This window comes from Erinaceus europaeus, chromosome 7 (genome assembly GCF_950295315.1).
Source record: "Erinaceus europaeus chromosome 7, mEriEur2.1, whole genome shotgun sequence".
NCBI lineage: Eukaryota > Metazoa > Chordata > Mammalia > Eulipotyphla > Erinaceidae > Erinaceus > Erinaceus europaeus.
The window spans coordinates 51,804,527-51,824,476 of record NC_080168.1 but is presented as its reverse complement, the minus strand read 5'-3'; positions in this window follow the sequence as shown (position 1 = coordinate 51,824,476).

Genomic DNA, 19,950 nt, shown 5'->3' with positions numbered 1-19,950 from the left:
TTCTCTGCTTTGTTGATTCTTATTTTTTTTTAATGATGACTTTTTTAAATTGGGGAATTAATGTTTTACATTCAACAGTAAGTACAATAGTTTGTACATGCATAACATTCCCCAGTTTCCTGTATAATAATACAACCCCCACTAGGTCTTCTGAATCCTTCTTGGACCTGTATTCTCCCCACCCACCCACCCCCACCCCAGAGTCTTTTACTTTGGTGTGATACTACTTCTTCTTTTTAAAAAAAATTTTATTTATTTTAAAATTTATTTTTGTTTAGTTGATAGGACAGAGAGAAATTGAGAGGGAAGGGGAAGATAGAGAGGGAGAGAGAAAGAGACACCTGTAGTGCTGCTTCACTGCTTATGAGAATTCCCCCTGCATGGGGGGAACTGGGGACTTGAATCAGGATCTTTGTGCACTGTAACATGTGTGCTCAATTTGGTGTGCCAATGGCCACATGTCCCCCCTTTTTTTCTAAGTTCATATATTTCAATTATTTGTATTGGACATATGACAAAAGCCATCCTGTCTTTAAGAGAACTGCAGGCCATTTGGTAACAGATGTAAATTATAGTAATAAGTATTCTTAAACACACACAAAAAACTGAAGGATAAAGCTCTTTGATTTTATCTCTGGCCCCCTCTCCCTGCACACATACTTTTCCTTTCTTCTTCTTCTTCTTCTTCTTCTTCTTCTTCTTCTTCTTCTTCTTCTTCTTCTTCCTCTTCCTCTTCCTCTTCCTCTTCCTCTTCTTCTTCTCCTCCCTCTCCCCCTCCTTATCCCCTTTCCCTCCCCCATCCCCCTCCCCTCCCCTCCCCCTCCCCCCTCCTCCTCCTCCTCCTCCTCCTCCTTCTTCTTCTTTTTAGTGTAGAGATAGGTATAGAAGGTAGCACCATCATTATACAAACGATTTTCAGGCCTGAGACTGTATGTTTTCAATTCCAGGCACCACTACAGGTCAGAGGTGAAAAGTGCTCTGGTGAAAGGAGGAGGGGAGAGAGAGAAAGACAGAGAGAGAGAGAGAGAGAGAGGAGAGAAAGAAAGAGAGAGAGAAGGACACGAACAAGAAAGAAAGGAAGGAGTGAAGGAAAAGGAAGGAAGGGAGGAAGGAAGGAAAGGAGGAAGGAAGGAGAAGGTCTGCACAGGGGTGCACCCAGTTAAGCACATATGTTACTATGTAGAAGGACCTGGGTTCAAGCCCCAGAGGCCCACTGCTTCACAAGTGGTGAAGCATGGCTGCAAGTACATGTCTGTCTGTCTGTCTGTCTGTCTGTCTGTCTGTCTGTCTGTCTATCTGCCTGTCTGTCTGTCTACCTACCTACCTACCTATCTACTTACCTACCTACCTACCTACCTACCTATCATCTCCCTCCTCTGGTTTTCTCTCTGGCCTCTTACATATAGGATATCACTGAATTATCTTATAGATCCAATTTTTGAAAATTTTTTTTTGCCTCTAGGGTTATCGCTGGGGCTCGGTGCTGGCACTACGAATCCGCTGCTCCCGGAGGCCATTTTCCCATTTTGTTGCCCTTGTTGTTGGTGTTGGATAGGACAGAGAGAAATCGAGAGAGGAGGGGAAGATAGAGGGGAGAAAGAAAGACACCTTCAGACCTACTTTACTGCTTGTGAAGCGGCCTCTGCAGGCTGGGAGCGGGAGGGGGGGGCTCGAACTGGGATTCTTGCCTGGGTCCTTACGCTTCCTACTATATGCACTTAACCAGGTGCGCCACTGCCTGGCCCCTTATTTCTTTTCATTTTGAGCCATCCAAAAATAAGCATCAACCTGAATTTGCACTGAAGGTTGCAATTTACTGGTAGCTGAGTTAGATGATGGCAAAGAGTAAGGAAATTGACATTAACGTGAGCCCAAACCATTTATTGCTGAATTTACCAGGTGAAAGCACAGTGCTTCTGGTTATCCTCATGCACTGTAAATAAAAGTAAGCATCTGACATGTCAGTTGCTGCATACAAAATTCTGGAGTTGTATTTGATTCACTCCATGAAAGAAAATGAGTCTGACATAGTGGCTGTAATTAAAATTACCATTTAATTAATTTAATGATAATCTGTAATCTCTTTCTAGCATTCAATAAATTAAATGGTAATGAAACAGGAATCACTATTTCACATCTTCCAAGTTTTGATGGTGGCATGAATCTCTGTTATTTCCTCAGGGAATTTCAAAATATAATAAGAAAAAACAAAAATGATTGTTAAGGGGCCTGAGTGGGAGCACCTTGGGTTAAGCATCCCGTGAGTACCCATTTATTGGGGAAACTGACGATCCTTCCTAGCCGACTGAATCCACATGGATCCCAGTCACTTTCAAAGCCAGCAACAAGCAGACATCAGGCTCAACCTGACGCTGTTGACTGGCTACGGAAGAAGGGCAAACGCTAGAAGAAGAAGTGTGAAGCACAAGGATTGGCGAAAGGATCCCACCTGCAGGGGGGCTGCTTCACAGGTGGTGAACCATTCTGCAGGTGTCTATTTTTTTCTTCCTCCTCTGCCTTCCCCTCCTCTCTCGATTTCTCTCTGTCCTAGCCAACAACAACAACAGCAACGGCAACAATAACAACAACAACAATAACAACAAGGACAACAAAATGGAGAAAATGGCTTCCAGGAGCAGTGGATTTGTAGTGCCAGCTCTGAGCCCCAGCAATAACCATGGAGGCAGGGGAAAAAAAAAGATTGTTAAGTGACCAGGGATGTGGTACAGTGGCTAGTATTTGACTTGCAGTCATGAGGTCTCAAGTTCAGTCCCTGACATCACATGTGCCAAAGCAATGCTTTGGTTCTCTCATTTATTTATTAATAAATAAATCTTTAAAAAAGATTATATATAGTATAGTGGTCATTTAAATATATGTATGCTTGTGTATATACACACATAAGTATGTTACATTGGGAAGTGGCTATTGGTTGTGCGATTGTGGGATTTTTTCCACTCATGCATTTAAAAAATATTTTTCATTACTTACAATGAAAATATATTCTTTGGGCTGGGGAAACAGCCTAATGGTTATGCAAAAGAGCTCTTTATGCCTGAGGCACCAAAGGTCCCAGATTCAGTCTCCAGCACCATCATAATATAGAACTGAGCAGTGCTTTGGTAGAAAAATAATAATGATAAACAAACAAATTAATGAAAATAGATTCTATTACAGTTAGAAAAAAAATCTAGTTTCTTAGGATTTCTGGGGGTGTTTGGCCATGGAGAAGCAGCAACTGAAAGTTTACACCTGTGAACAACTAGATTAAGCAATAGAAAACAAACACCTGGAATTTCACAATGTTTGAAGGAATTCACTTAGCCACAGGTGGGTGCAGGCATGCATGGTAAGGGGCATGGGACAAATTTTCAAGACAAAATTAGTTTGAACTGGAGTCAGCAGCTGGCAGCCAGCAGTTGGCAGCTGGCACCATTTTGGTACAGACACAGAACAGAACACAGGCTCAGCCTGAGAAGACAGGGATAAACTGGTCAGAAAATAAAACTGTCCAGGCCTGCCCAGGTAGCGACAGAGGACTACCAGACGCCAGAGTCAGTCTGAAACAAGGCACAAGAACATACTCTGTCTAAACCTACCCAAGGCTATGCTAATTTGCTTTTGTGTGGAATATTTTTAAAAATTTTTTATTTATAAAAAGGAAACACTGACAGAAACCATAGGATAAGAGGGGTACAACTCCATACAATTCCCAGCACCAGAAATCTGTATCCCATCCCCTCTCCTGATAGTTTTCCTAGTCTTTATCCCTCTGGGAATATGGACCCAGGGTCATTGTGGGGTTCAGAAGGTAGAAGGTCTGGCTTCTGTAATTGGTTCCCCGCTGAACACAGGTGTTGACAGGTTGATCCATACTTCCAGCTTGTCTCTCTCTTCCCCTAGTGGGGTGGGGCTCTGTGGAAGCAGGGCTCCAGGACACATTAGTGGGGTCGTCAGCCCAGGGAAGTCCAGTTGGCATCATGTTAGCATTTGGAACCTGGTGGCTAAAAAAAGAGCTAACATATAAAGCCAAACAAATTGTTGAACAATCATGAACCTAAAGGCTGGAATAGTGCAGATGAAGAATTGTGGTCTCTGTTTTGTAGTTAGTTAGTAGGACTATTTTAGTTATATTCCAAAGGGCCTATGACTATACTAGTTTTTTTTTTTTTTCCTGAGTCTGACATCTGATATGCAGGTGGATCCAAGTTATTGTCTGGTGAGATGATGTCATGATTGGAAAAGGAACAGAAAGGTGGATCTGGGAAGACAGTAGCTCCCGAATATGGGAAAAGTGTGTAAATATTGTTGACTGTAAACCCTACTGATCTGATGTGGTCTGGGTCCCATATTCAGCTTAGGAGCCTATGTGACCTCTGCATCCCTGTAGATCTGAATTCTCATTCTGTGGTCATGAGTAGGAACGTTCCAAGTTGCCCCAATTTCCTCAGGTGAAACATAAAGTATATTATCCAGCCCCCCTTTCGGAGGATGGAACATTCTCTGCTGTTGTTGATCCACATTGAGGGCAAGGTTCTATGGGGGTCAACAAAGGGATCTATTGTGTTGTTCCTGGTAGAGATGACCGGTAACAATGGAGAGAGGGATATATTCAAGGTCTGGGTTCATCATGTCTGTCTGGGAATCTCAGGACTCCCCTACTAGGGCCCCAGCTGATGGGGTAGCCTGATAGTGCTTGCTCTGCCCCCCCCCCCCAGCTGAGGAGAGAGTCAGATTGGCCCCCTGGGAGTCCCGGGGTAACTCCTGAGGGCAAAGTGCGCAGAGAGACAGGGCAGTGAACTCTGGAAAGCCTCAGTGGGACAATTCGTTTATTGAAAGAAAAAGCAGATAAATATAAGCCATAACTTGGGAGGAAGGTTTGGGCTATCCACTAACCCAAACAGAGCAACGCAATGCATAGTTACATTTAGACCAACAGACTGTCTGATCATAAGCTTTACAATGTAAATTTTTCCAATGGTAAATTACAGGCACTTTAGAGCAGCAGGGTAGAGGAAAAAGGGGGGCACTGAACAATCAGGATGTTTGCTGGCGGTTTTAAGGTTAACAGTAATATGTGGCTTTTAATTAAAGAAGGAAGGGGGGAGGTGGCATGTGTAGAAAGGTGCCCATGTCTGGGGGTCCAGCCGTCATAAATTCCAGAGACAGGGGAACCTGCCCTTGTCTCGACCTGAAGCGAGAGTTGGGGGTCAACCCGCTTGGACCTCATGGCCTGGACTTTCCGGGACAATGGGCCCATTCTCTAACATTGTGTGGAATATTTTAAAAGTCAGAATACTAAATTTCTTCAGATGTGGTATATGAACCCATTCTAAGAACAGTTGACATAAGAGGTAATCTCAGAAGATATAAATATTTGAGTCATAAGTAACTGTACTCAGTTTCAGAACAATCTCAATTCACTCATTATTCCTTTTTATTACTTAATATTCAACTTAATATAGAACTAATTCTTTTTAAAATATTTATTTATTTAATTATTCCCTTTTGTTGCCCTTGTTGTTTTATTGTTGTAGTTATTATTGTTGTTGTTGTTGTTGGATAGGATAGAGAGAAATGGAGAGAGGAGGGGAAGACAGAGAGGGGGAGAGAAAGATAGACACCTGCAGACCTGCTTCACCGCTTGTGAAGCGACTCCCCTGCAGGTGGGGATTCTTACATCGGTCCTTACACTTTATGCCACCTGTGCTTAAACCGCTGTGCTACCGCCTGACTCCCCTAATTCTTCTTCCTATATACCTATTTGCAAATAGAACCAGTTCTTTTTCCTACATATCTATTTGCAAATAGAATTCCACCAGTTCTACCTTTTTTTTTTAAAAAATTTATTCCTTTTTGTTGCTCTTGTTTTTTATTGTTGTAGTTATTTTTGTTTTTGGATAGGATAGAGAGAAATGGAGAGAGGAGGGGAAGACAGAGAGGGGGAGAGAAAGATAGACACCTGCAGACTTGCTTCACCACTTGTGAAGCAACTCCCCTGCAGGTGGGGAGCCGGGGGCTCGAGCCGGGATCCTTACACCAGCTCTTGCGCTTTACGCCATCAGCGCTTAACCTGCTGCACTACCGCCGAACTCCCCAGTTCTACCTTTCAAGGAACTGCTCTACCATCTGTGAAGCTTTCCCCAGTGCTGTGGTGCTCCCATAATATTGTCCAGGGTTCAACCTGGGTCCTCACATATGGGAAAGTGTGGGCTTTCTAGAGTCCCCAAGAACATCAGTTAATGAAAATCATTATTTTTTAAATATTTATTTATTTATAAATTTCCTTTTGTTGCCCTTGTTGTTTTATTTTTGTAGTTATTACTGTTGTCGTCGTTGTTGGATAAGGGAGAGAGAAATTGGGGGGGGAGACAGAGAGGAAGAAAGATAAACACCTGTAGACCTGCTTCACTGCCTGTGAAGCGACTCCCTTGCAGGTAGGTAACCAGGGGGCTCAAACTGGGATCCCTACACCGGTCCTTGCTTTGTGCCACCTGCACTTAACCCACTGCACTACTGCCCTATGAAAATCATTTTTAAATGGCTCCCAAACTAGTATAAATGATTCATGAAATATGTAGTAATAAACTAGCTAGATCATCAGTAATGCTATGTTTAACCACTGTGCTATAAATGAAGATGGTTTGTTACTGTCTTTTCTTGGTAAGGCAGCATGTAAAAACTTAACAGTGTAGACCTAGATGCCCCTCTTAGTACTACTACTATTTAGTTATTTAGAAGGAAAAAGCATCATGATTTTTTAAAACTTTCCATACACAGTATTTTCCTATATCTTCTGATAATTTAAAATTCTAAGCTTGAGAATGATCCTCGGAGTCCTAGTGATTCTCATCACTGGTCAGCTTAATGAATATAAATTCAACAGTTTAAAGTGCTTTTTTGTAGGTTCATCCCAGTCATATTCCAGTTAACCATAGCATGTGTTTGAGAAATGCATAGTCAGACAATTTTGTGGTGGTGGTGTGAAGCTGTCTAGGTCATTGACTTTTTCTCCATATCTGATACAGGCCCTTCTCAAATTTTTGTCCAGCTCATTATTTTCATTGAAGCAGATCCTTTAACAGCTTTCGTCACTTTGTTCTTGTAGCTCTGTTGGAATGGGACATGTCTGACTGGCAAGCAATAACCATCATTGGTTTTCCACTTTTGTGATCTTTAATCACTTTCAATTTTGTTTTCAGGTCAATCATTCCATGTAGCCTCTTATAGGCAACACTAGCAATGAATTTTGTATTCTTAGGAGCCCTGGTGAACAAAATGATGGAAGATTAAGTCAAGCACAAGGGAAAATTATGTGGTTAGCAGATGTGGTAAACATGAGATCTACAAAGCTGTTGCTGGGATAAAATGCTATGTTATGACAGCTATGACCTCACCAGACAATGGGAATTTGGGGACCTCTATCATACATATGCTTTATTATTGACTGAAATCTCAGACTGTGTAATGATTGGGGCTCATAGGGGGAATGAGAGCCATGTATTGTCAGAGAGTAAAATTAGTAAAGACTTTGGCCACCTGAAGATGTTAGGAATTTACTCACTTATGAAAGTTATCTGAAGTCAGAAAACCCTTAAACAACCTCTTATGTTTGAAGAAAAAAGTATCTAGAGAACTTGGGACTAAATCCCATAAACCTAATACTCGTTTAGATACAACAAATGACACTCAACACTTAACAAACAACTGTAAGAAAGTCTAAGCTCATCAGATAAAGTGACTACAAAAGCTGGCTAAGAGCGATAGACTGGCTCACTTAATGATGGCCTTTTTGGCCACTATCAAGCCACTGCATCACCCTGGGTCCTAGACTGGGAATCCTTGGATTCCTGCATAGGTATGATGGGCCTAGACTACTAATAAATCCCTCTCTCTACCATCACTGGTCACTTCCATCAGAAATGTCATCATATGTCCTTCTGTTGGCTTCTTCAGGACTGTATTATAACTATAAACTAGCAATGGTAGGGACTGCCCCATTCTCTGAAGAGAGGCTGGGTCATCCTACTCTGCCACCTGAGGAAGATTAGTTCTGAAGTTAGTGCAGTCTAGAATATTCCTAGCTGTGACTGTGGACTCAGAGCGCAGTCTAAGTGGGACTCAAGAGATTGTTCAATCTCCAGTGTTAATGATGAATAGATATGTGCCCTAGGTTAAATTGTTATGGTAAACAGTTATTTGCATTTGTTTTTTTCTTCAAGTTTGTGAGCAACTCTATGCCCTAATCCTGCTTCCTATTTCTACTCTCAACTTTGACACCATCTTCCCAGAAAATATTTCTAGTTCACTCCATGTTAGCTATCAAGCTTAAGCAAAGATTACTAAGACAAATGTTCCTAGGAAACTTCCTAAAGTAGACTTCCTGGCTTCCTTCTACCCTAAGTTCCCTACTTTCTTCTGCTTTATTCCTACTTTATAGATCCTGTTTATTAGAAATTTTGTTAGCCACCAAGTTGCAGATGCTACTATGATTCCATCCTGACTTCCCTGGGCAGATAACCTCACCAACTGGAACCTCACCTTTCCAGAGCTTTATTTCAGAAACAGGCTGGGGATTGACCTGCCAGTGCACATGTCTAGTGGAGAGGCCATTACAGAAGCCAGAACTCCCATCTTCTGCACCCCAAAAAGAATTTTGGTCCATACTCTCAGAGGGATAAATGAAAGGAGAAATAAACCAGAGGTCTCTGTACCCCTATACAACCAGAGCCCAAAATGTTCATCACCTGAAATCCTTTTTTTTTTTTTTTTTAAGTTTTTATTTAAAAAATGGGAATACTGACAAGACCATAGGATAAGAGGGGTACAATTAATTCCACACAATTCCTACCACCGGAACTCCATATCCCATTCCTTCTCCTGATAGCTCTCCTATTCTTTAACCCTCTGGGAGCATGGACCCAGGGTCATTATGGTGTGCAGAAAATGGAAGGTCTGGCTTCTGTAATTGCTTCCCCACTGAACATGGATGGGCATTGACAGGTCGATCCATACTCCCAGCCTATTTTCCTAGTGGGGCAAGGATCTGGGGAGGTGGGGCTCCAGGGTAATGGTGGGGTCATCTGCCCTGGGAAGTCTGTTTGACATCATAGTTTCATCTGGAACCTGGTGACTGAAAAAGGAATCCTGTTTTTATAGCATCAGTGAAAGAATGTGACTCTGGAAAACATCAGAGGAAGCCAGGCACAGTTTTGCTTACTTGAGATAGAAGAGGAAAAAAGAAAATACATTTGGAAGTAGTAATATGTGTAGGGATGAACTAGAAAGGAAGTAAAGGCAAGACCATTAAAAAAATCAGGTATTGCAGGGGAGTCACTTCACAGGCGGTGAAGCAGGTATGCAGGTGTCTATCTTTCTCCCCCCCTCTCTGTCTTCCCTTCCTCTCTCCATTTCTCTCTGTCCTGTCCAACAATGATGACATCAATAATAACTACAACAATAAAACAACAAAGACAACAAAAGGGAATAAATAAATATTTAAAAAAATCAGGAAAATATATACATAGATATAAACAGGTTGTTATATAATTCCATATTGATGACCTTAGAAGAACGACTAGTTTTTAATGGAGGGATAGGACACAGACCTCTGGTGGTGGGAACTGTATGGGATTATACCCCTAATATACTTTTGTAGATCAATATTAAATCTCTAATAAAAGTTCTTTATTTATTTTTCCAGAGCACTGTTCAGCTCTGGCTTATGGTGGTGCAGGGGGTTGAACCTGGGACTTCAGAGCCTCAGACATGGGAGTCTCTTCGCATAACCATTATGCTATTTACCCCTGCTGTAATAAAAAATAAACATAAAAAAGAAAAAAGAAAGAATGTAGAGACAGGAAGGGAATACTAGACTAGGCAAAGCAGTTGTATTTTGTCAGAGCCTACTAATGGGTAGGTGTGTGAAACTGAGTTACCTTTTAACCTCTTTTTCTTTTCTTCTTCTTCTTCTTCTTCTTCTTCTTCTTCTTCTTCTTCTTCTTCTCCTTCTCCTTCTCCTTCTCCTTCTCCTTCTCCTTCTCCTTCTTTCTCCTTCTTCTTCTTCTCCTTCTTCTTTAATGTATTTTTAAAAATATTTATTTATCTATTTTCCCTTTTGTTGCCCTTGTTTTTATAGTTGTAGTTATTATTGTTGTTATTGATGTCATTGTTGTTGGATAGGACAGAGAGAATTGGAGAGAGGAGGGGAAGACAGAGAGGGGGAGAGAAAGATAGACACCTGCAGACCTGCTTCACTGCCTGTGAAGCAACTACCCTGCAGGTGGGGAGTCGGGGGCTCGAACCGGGATCCTTAGCCAGTCCTTGCGCTTTGCGCAACATGTGCTTAACCCGCTGCGCTACAGCCTGACTCCCCTTCTTCTTTTAAAAAAATATTTATTTATTCCCCTTTGTTGCCCTTGTTGTTTTATTGTTGTAGTTATTATTGTTGTTGTTATTGATGTCATTGTTGGATAGGACAGAGATAAATGGAGATAGGAGGGGAAGACAGAGAGGAGGAGAGAAAGATAGACATCCACAGACCTGTTTCACTGCCTGTGAAGCAACTTTCCTACACGTGGGGAGCCAGGGGCTCAAACCGGAATCCTTATGCCAGTACTTGGGCTTTGTGCCACCTGTGCTTAACCCGCTGTGCTACCACCTGACTCCCTTAACCTCTTTTTTTATCCATTATTTTGTATTAAAAATATGTTGAATGATATGCCTTTTAGGGTTTTTGAGCACCTCTCTTCTCTGGCATTCCTCTCTTAACTACCTGGACTTACTTCTCTCTAGTGTAACCAAATGTGGGCCCGTTGATTGGTACTTGGAGAAAAACACTGTCACAGCAGTTTTTGCAAGAAGGAAAAGACTGTTGTACTCTAGTACAACAGAGGCAGGAGAAATGCTCAGCCCTACCTCCCTATCAAGGAATATTTACAGAAGTAGAAGGACGTGATGGAAACTTCTGTATTGTTTACATTTTGAAAACTTAGAGGCAGGATTTTGTGATTTGCAGAATAGGGACCTTGAAGCACTCAGTTCATCTATTTCCTAGTCAGTGATACATTTTTTCAGAACCTGAAACTTCCTACAAGCTTTAGAATCTTCTTGTTTTGAAATAAACAAGTTACACCAAGGTAGAGATGTAAATTTTTGTACATTATCTTTTCTTTGAAAATTCAGTTTTAATATAGTAACTGTTTTCTTCCAAAAGACAATTCCTGTAAGCAGAGTGCTGAGTTACTATCTATTGCATACTTGTTATTATCTATTTGTCCATTTCTGGTCACCTTGTCTCTCTAGGCCTCTGACAGGTAGCCCTGTCCCTCTAGCACTAACCATAACTAATGGCACTGGCTTCTTGTCTTCCCTACCTGTTCACCAAACTGTGACTTGCTTGAGACAATATCCTATGCAGTATCTTAGCATCCAGTAACTGGCATGAGCAAGGTATGTAAAAACATAATCCAGGGGGGCCAGGCAATGGTGCAGCTGGTTAAGTGCACACACTATAGTGCATGAAGAACCGGGTTCAAGCCCCTGGTCCACACCTGCAGAGGGAAAGCTTCATGAGTGGTGAAGCAGGGCTACAGGTATCTCTTTGTCTCTCTCTGTCTCTATCTTCCTCTCCCCTTCTCAATTTCTCTGTCTCTATGCAATAATAAATACATAAAGATCAAAATACAAAAATTAACCAAAAATTTAATCCAGGGGTGTTGGTATGCTTCTAATTCTGCTTCTAAAAACCCCTTCTGTTTCACTGGTTTAATCCCCCCTGCTTAACACTATTTATTCTATTTACATAACCACTGTTAACTAAGCACTACCCTGCCTGCAGGGCATTGGTTTAATCCCCACTGGTTCATGATGTCTTTTTGCTCCACCCCCTCTCATAGTACACCTTGATTTGCACCAGTCACTTTTTGATCCACCCTCTCTACATCACATCCTGTTTACACCCTACTTGGCAAGTATATATATAAGGACAGGATTGTGATTATAGTTTAGTTTAGTTTGGCTTAGATTGTGCAGCGTTCCGCATGAATAAAGAGATACTGAGTACAGCTCAGCCATGAGTCCCTGGTCGTCTGTCTCCAGCCTGCGAAGCTAGCCCGGCACAGGGGGCCAGGTGGTGGCACACTTGGTTATGTGCTCCCATTATAGTGTGCAAGGACCCAAGTTCAAGCCCCTGATCCCTACCTGCAAGAAGAAAGCTTCATGAGTGGTGAAACAGGGCTGCAGGTGTCTGTCTATCTCCTCTTCCCCTCTCCATTTCTCTTTGTCTCTATCCAATAATAAATAAATACAAATATTAAAAAAGAAAAAATATAATTCATAGAAATGGTTAATTTGGTGATTTGGATGTGGCACAATGGCTAGAGAGCTGGATGTACAAGCATAAGTTTATGAGTTTGATTCCCAACATTAAATGTACCAAAATTATGCTTTCCTTTTGTTTTTTTCTCTTTCCTCTTACTCTCACTCATTAGCAAAATAAAAATGATAAATTTTCAAAGACTGTAGTTAGTGGGGACTCTCATCATAGACTTCATCTTCTTGAGTTTCGACTATTATTGGGATAAGAGGAAGAAAGGAAAAAGTATCTACTGATCTCATACACTTATCCATTAAATATTTTTATTTAATTCAATATAGATGTGATATAGGTATAATTATGGCAATTGTATGGCATTTAAAGTATGTAATTTGCCCCAGTAAGTGGTCAGCTCTGAATACACACCCCAGATTTCTTTTAACTTCACAACTTAGGCTTTTTTTCATTCTAGTATGCTTTTCATGGCAATAATTAGCATCAACGAGTCTAAGAATAAGATTATTGCTACAGATTTAGGGAAGTAGCTCCTGGGGGTATTTAGACTGGAAAGAGCTTGTTTTTTTTTTTTTTTTTTTAATTTTTTTGAGAATCCTGTTTATATAAAACTTACTTTAGCAGAGTTCCTATTTCTAGCATTCATGAAAACAACTTCAGAAAGGCAACTAACATAAGGCAGGATGGAATGACAGGATACATTTAGTGTATTTTACTACTATCCCCCATTTTCTTTGTTCATCTTTCCCCAGTGTGATTTCTCAACTGTCTTTGCATTCTGGTAATATTCAGCTTGTACCACTAGCAAAACCTTGTCCTGCTGTTTTCTATTGTAAATATTTATGTATCTGACTTGACACTGGCTCTGCCTTTTCTACACCTTTGTATCTGGCTCTGATACTGTATACTAAGTAGATATTTCAATAGATATTTGTTGAATCAGTCTATTATCTTTCTCTTTCAAATTTTTTAAAAATATTTTATTTATTAATGAAAAAGATAGGAGGAGAGAAAGAAGAACCAGACATCACTTTAGTATGCACTGCTGGGAATAAACTCAGGGCCTCCTGCTTGAGGGTCCAGTGCTTTATCCACTGCGCCATCTCCTGGACCACTCTCTTTGAAATTTACCCTGAAATCTTCCACAACTATTTATGGGTCTGTCCTCCAATGGAGAAGAATAACATGGAGCTCTAAAAGGATATAGTAATATTTTGTGGGAACATAGAGGTTCGGCATGGTAATCTGTTACCCAGTATTCTTCACTGAAGAGTCTATTGTCCCAAGTGCTAGAGTTGCCATCAATGGGAAGTTTCAGTTGGTCTTGAGAGTTTGACATTAGGTCTTTGTGCCAACAGAAACACGAGGAAGCGTATTACACTAAAGTAAGACTCTGGGGTATGTGTGTGTGTGTATGGGGGGAGCAGAGTTTTGTTCATATCTTACAGTTGAGAAATAAACTTTGTCACACCACTATAGTAGTGAGAGAAAAGAGGGGCTATGGAGTGGTATGCACTTGGTATGCTCCTCACAATGAGGTTCTGTTGAATGTCTCATGTGGTCTGTCTACCTAATCTCTTGTGCAGGCTCATTGCCCTCTACTTACTGGGTATGTATGCATACAGTTATGTCAAATACGTCTTAAGGATATACACAAACATCTTGAGGACATGCATAATTGACTGCTCTCTCTCATAGTATAGACCACTCTATATCAGACTTGTTAAATTCAGTTCTAGGGATTATATTAGATTCTGTGTTTACTCTGCAAATTCTGACCTTATGTCAAGGATTCAGGCATATTCAGGGATATCAGATATTGTTGGTATGCTTCTAAATTCTGCTTATAAGACCTTCTGTTTTGATCATCACATTAAGTTCACTTGTATTTACGACGTGGTCTATTTACATAAGCACTGTTTTACCTGGGTCCCGCCCTGCCTGCAGGGTATTGGTTTAATCCCCACTGATTAGATGGAAGCTTTCTATGTTCTGTTCGAGCTCTTTTTTTTTTTCTCCGCCCCCTAGTTATTTCCTTTCCCTTGCCACTTCAGGTGAAGAGATGCGTAAAAGGCGATGTATCTGATTAATAAACGAGATACTGCTTCCCAGCTCAGCCATGAGTCCCTGGTCATCTCTCTACCGCCTGTGAAGCTATCCCAGCCCGGCAAGATATAACAGGTTTCATGTAAGCTTAAAGGACCTGTTAATCACTATCTGTGTTTACACTGATATGGCCAAAACATTCCTGGGGCTTGGGACAGAACTACAGAGATAACAGAATTTCTGACATGTCTGGTATAACATAGCTGTTAGTCATTAAGAAAAATATTTCAGGGGGCCTGGTGGTAGCAGAGGGGTAAGTGCACTTGGCTCAAAGTGCAAGGACCACTTAAGGATCCTGGTTCTAGCCCCTTTCTCCCCACCTGCAGGGGGGTCGCTTCACAAGCAGTAAAGCAGGTCTGCAGGTGTCTTTCTCTCTTCCTCTCTGTCTTCCTGTGGGCTGCCTCTGCAAAACCCCAACGCCTCCTCGGCTGCTGGAGGCAAGGGTGGGGCGGACCGCCGGAGGTCCAGGGAGGTACAAGATGGACGGGGATGAGCGCTGCCCAGAGGAAGACACGAACCTCCGGGAATGCTTCAGAGAGACAACTCAATTTTATTGAGGTGAGGACAGATTTATATATGGTTTAGAAAAGAAGAAAAGGGGCAAAAAGGGAGAGGACCAATAGAGGAAGATCAGTCCAAATAAGGAATACTAGGGAGAGGTCCTTAGCTGGTATGTGCAACAATGTGGCTAGTAAAGGAATTTATGGTCAGGCTGGTCCTGGTGAGTGGGGCTAATCTTATCTCTGGCCTGGGGGCCTCTTTTATTGCGGGACAGTGATCCTTTCGGCCTCCCATAAACCGAAGAGGGAAGCGCATGCTGACCTCTTTGCAGAGGGAACCGGGGGTTCAACACCCTCAAGGCCTGGGGTCGCCTAGGGACCATTCCCCACATTTTCCACTCCTCTCTCAATTTATCTGTCTATCCAATAACAACAATAGTAATAACAATAACGATAAACAACAAGGGCAACAAAAGGGAATAAAAGTGGCCTCCAGGAACAGTGGATCTGCAATAACACTGGAGGCAAAAAAAAAAAGAAAAGAAAAAGAAAAATAGGTTAGCGGAGAAATAACAAGCACAGGGGCCAGGTGGTGATACACCAATTACCAAGCTGAAGGACCCGGTTTGAGCCCCCACTTTCCACCTGCAGAGGGTCCTATTCAGGAGTAGTTAAGTAAGTCTTCAGATGTCTATCTTTCTCTTCCTCTTCCTATCCTCTCAATTTCTCTGTCTTATCTAATAAAAAAAAATTAGAAAGGAAGGAAGAAAGAAAGAAATGGAGAGAGAAAAGAAAAATGGCCACCAGGAGCAGTGGATTTGTAGTGCTGGTACCCAGCCCCAGGTGGAAATTAAAAAAAAAAAATTAAAAAGGGAAATAACAAGTATTATAATTCAGGCATCTGTCAAGAAATCAGGGGTTTCTAACTCTCTCACATATGAAATAGATAAAATCAAATTTTAAAAGAAATAAAACAGCACTCTGCCATTTATGTTGTTCTGTTTGATTTTGTATTTTTTATTTTGTGTGTGGTATGTGTGGGGAGTGGGTGGTGTGGGGTGGGGATATTGAAACTAGTTATTCAAGGCAAGTGCTCCTTTACTGAGCCACCTTCTGCCCCTTCTCTTCTGGATCTCAACTTTTTGAAATCTGGCTCTTTCCCTTCAGTCTAGATCACTGGTATATACTCTTATACAACTGTGCTCTTCCAGTTTGGGGCACTTAACTAAATTCATTTTCTTCTTCTAGCGTTTGCCCTTCTTCTGTAGCCAGTCAACAGCATCAGGTTGGGCCTGATGTAAAGTTTCGAGACCTCCTTTGAATCTGGAGAGGTGGCAGTCGTTGACTATGTGGGTCATAGTCTGTCTGGAGCCACAGGGGCAGTTTGGGTCGTCTCTGGCTCCCCAGCGATGGAACATAGCGGTGCACCAGCCATGGCCTGTTCGATAGCGATTGAGGAGAGCCCAATCATAACGTGCTAGGTCAAAGCCGGGTTGACGTTTGCAGGGGTCTGTGATGAGATGTTTGTTCTTTACCTCAGCTGACTGCCAGCTCTGTTTCCAAGAGACTGGAACAGAGAAGTTCAGTGTAGGCGTAGGGGACCAGATTGGGTGACGAGACGTCAAGCATTGAACAGGGTGGGCGAAGATATCCGCGTATATTGGCAGGTCCGGTCGAGCGTAGACGTGGGAAATGAACTTAGATGATGCCGCATCCCGACAAATATCTGGCGGGGCGATGTTGCTAAGAACTGGCAGCCATGGAACCGGGGTGGAACGGATGGTTCCAGAAATTATCCTCATGGAGGAATATAATTTGGAATCGACCAAGTGGACATGGGGGCTACGGAACCATACTGGGGCACAGTATTCTGCAGTGGAATAGCATAATGCCAGAGATGATGATCGTAGTGTGGAAGCGCTCGCACCCCATGAGGAGCTGGCCAGTCTTACAATGATGTTATTCCTTGCGCCCACCTTTGCTGCAGTTTTTATGAGATGTTCGTGAAATGACAGAGTGCAATCGAGAGTAACGCCAAGATAGACTGGCTGGGCTTCATGCCAGATTCTCGTATCGCCAAGTTGCACATTAAGCTCACGCGAGGCCGAGGCATGGTGTAGATGGAAAACAGATGATACCGTTTTTGCAGTGCTAGGGATTAGTCGCCATTTTTTACAGTAATCAGATATCAGAGACATGTCTTTCGTGAGTGTTTCCTCGAGGATGTCGAACTTGGATGCCTGAGTTGCACAGCAGATGTCATCAGCGTAGATGAACTTCCTTGAAGAAGTTTCTGGGAGGTCATTGATGTAAATATTAAATAGCGTAGGAGCCAGAACAGAGCCCTGGGGGAGACCACTTGAGACAAGTCTCCATCTGCTAGACTTGTCACCCAGATGCACCTGGAATCTTCTGTTTTGGAGAAGAAACGATATAGTGTTGGCCACCCATGGAGGCAGGCATCTTGAGATCTTGACTAGGAGACCACGGTGCCAAACCGTGGCATAGGCTGCTGTGAGATCAACAAAGACAGCACCTGTCTTTAAATTCTTCTGGAATCCATTTTCAATGTAAGTTGAGAGGGCCAGGGCTTGTTCGCAGGTAGATCTTCCTGGGCGGAAACCAGCTTGGGCGGGTGATAGGAATTTCTCTGTAAGATGAGAAATACGTGACAGAAGCAGCCTCTCAAGGAGTTTGTAACACACGGAGAGGAGAGAAATTGGTCTATAGCTGGTGGCCAGTGTTGGGTCTTTCTTTGGTTTCAAAACCACTATAATCTTCGCACGACGCCAAACTTTGGGCATAGACTCAGATTCCAAGATGTGGGACAGGAATGAAGCAAGCCACTTCTTTGCCGCGGGGCCCAGGTTAAGAATGAGTTCTGGGGTGATGTTATCATATCCAGCAGCTGTTCCCGGTTTAACCCTCTTCAAAGCGTCTTCCAGTTCAGACAGTGTAAAGGGAGAGATTTTTGGAGATGGACAAAATAACTGGAAGTGGGATGACCTCTCATGGGAAATTTCTCTTTTCCAGACTGGGTCGATCTTAGCACGTCCAACTTGAGTTAGGTGACTGGCCACTGAGTTTGGAGATATGGGAGGATGGGAGACAGGAGGGGGTTGGCTACCGGCACCTGCTCTTCGAGTCCTCCGACTTAATGTTGAGGGGCTGTCCTTTGCCAAATGCATTCTTATTGGTCAATTGGTGATTCAGAATCAGGCAGATGTTATCTGCCTACAAGAAACACATATAGCAGTCGATGAAGCTGCTCGATTTACCATCAGTGGATTCGATTTAATATGCTATAATCTCCATCCTAAACATGGCCGAGCCATCTACGCCAAATCGTGTCTTGCAGACATTTACCATACGGCCTCTTCGACCTTCTACGACTCCATTACTATTGGAACTATTCAGCTCGTCAATGTATATAAGCCTCCCAGTGCCTCATGGGATAACGAGGTCCTGCCTAGCCCGAATCACCCAGCCGTTTGCGTTGGAGACTTTAATAGTCATCGCCAAGACTGGGGATATTCCTCCACTTGTGCTGACGGCTCTATCTTAGCCGACTGGGCTTCAGCGAATGACCTCTCCCTATTATACGATCCCAAACAGCCAGGCTCTTTTCACAGTGCTAGATGGAATAAAGACTCGTCACCTGACCTGTGCTGGATTAGCACAGTCAACGGCCAAGCCTTTCCCGCTACGAGACAAGTTCTCAAGATCTTCCCGCACAGTCATCACCGCCCAGCTATCATCCACATTGGTCTCCAGCTCCCACTGATTCTGTGCTCGGAGAAACTAAGATGGAACTTTCGGAAAGCAAAGTGGCATCTGTTCAGTGATCTTACCAACAAATCTATTCCTGCAATTCCAATGAACTCTATCCCCTCTGAAGATTCCTACAGGCGCTTCCGCCAAGCCATCTTCAAAGCAGCTTCCCAAGCCATTCCTCGTGGGAGACGTGCTAACTATATGCCTTGTCTTGATGCTGAATGCGAGCAACTACTAAAGCAGTATGATGAGTCGGGCGACCCAGATGTGGCTGACCATCTCATTGCCTCCCTGGATGCAGCACGCCAAGCCCGCTGGCAACAACTCATGGAAAGTCTGAACTTCACCCACTCAAGTAGGAAGGCCTGGAACTAAATTCATAATGAAACATCACTATGATTGACATATTTTTATAGCATATTTTTATTGCTCATGATCTAGTGCCTCATTTCTACTTGTAACTCAGAAGACTCTATTATCCCTTTAAAATTCACCTGTGGCTTTTGATTTATAGATTATAAAGAATTTCAGTGATCCTGAAATAAGATCAAATAATTTATTGATTATGCCTCTGGGAATGTAAACTAATCCCTAATTGTTATTCTAGTCAACTCATCCAGCACTGAGTCACACCAATAGTTTATGCTAGCCATTTGATCGATGATTGGGGCCTTGAGCCATATACTGGACAGTTTGTGCTAACAGTGTGATTGATGGCAGAGTCTTTGGGCCATGTTGAATCAGTTTTAGTTCCGGAGGGACTAAAGATTGAGTAATGTCAGTCACATGGGCTCTCTACACCAATGTGACCAATTCCCAGTAGAAACTCTGGATACCATGATTCAGAGCACCTCTGGTGGGTACACATGTTGTCACATATTGTTGCTGTGAAAAAGGGAATTAGATGCTTGCTTCTAGTCTTCCCTGGTTTCCATGTTGTGTACTTTTCACTTTTGCTGGTTTAATTTGTATATTTTCACTGTAATAAATAGGAACCTTGGTATAACAGCTCTCCCAGCTATGGGAGTCCTAGTGAGTTACTGAAAAGGAGTGTGGTCCAGAGGTTCCCCTGTCACAGATGCTCAGTGAAGGCTCGGGTTTTGAGACTGTGCTGGTGGGTTTCAGACTTGACTTTTACACTTGCTGTGTGAGCTTGATCAAGTTAGTTAACCAAATAGTGCCTCTTTCTGCCAACTGAAAGCTAGCACAATAGCATCTACATTACAACGATGATGTGAA